Consider the following 309-nt stretch of genomic DNA (forward strand, 5'->3'; position numbering starts at 1 on the left):
TTATTGATTTATTACAAAACAATTATTTCAATAAACTCAAAATATATACATTAAAAAATTATTAATTATTATGTATTAAATCAGTTGTGAATAGATGTTTTTTAATATATTAGAATAAAATCACATGTAACTCCATCACAAGTATCACTAGTCATCCTTGGGACAAGCTCTGCCAAACTTGGTCAAACTGCTCGCTACACAAGAAAAGAAGGACTAAGTGTAGAATAATCATTCCACAAATGAGAATATCTTTATATCTTTATGAAATAACATCTGTATGCTATAATTCACCTAATAACAAATGAAAGG

This window comes from Arachis ipaensis, chromosome B04, assembly GCF_000816755.2.
Source record: "Arachis ipaensis cultivar K30076 chromosome B04, Araip1.1, whole genome shotgun sequence".
NCBI classification, from domain to species: domain Eukaryota; kingdom Viridiplantae; phylum Streptophyta; class Magnoliopsida; order Fabales; family Fabaceae; genus Arachis; species Arachis ipaensis.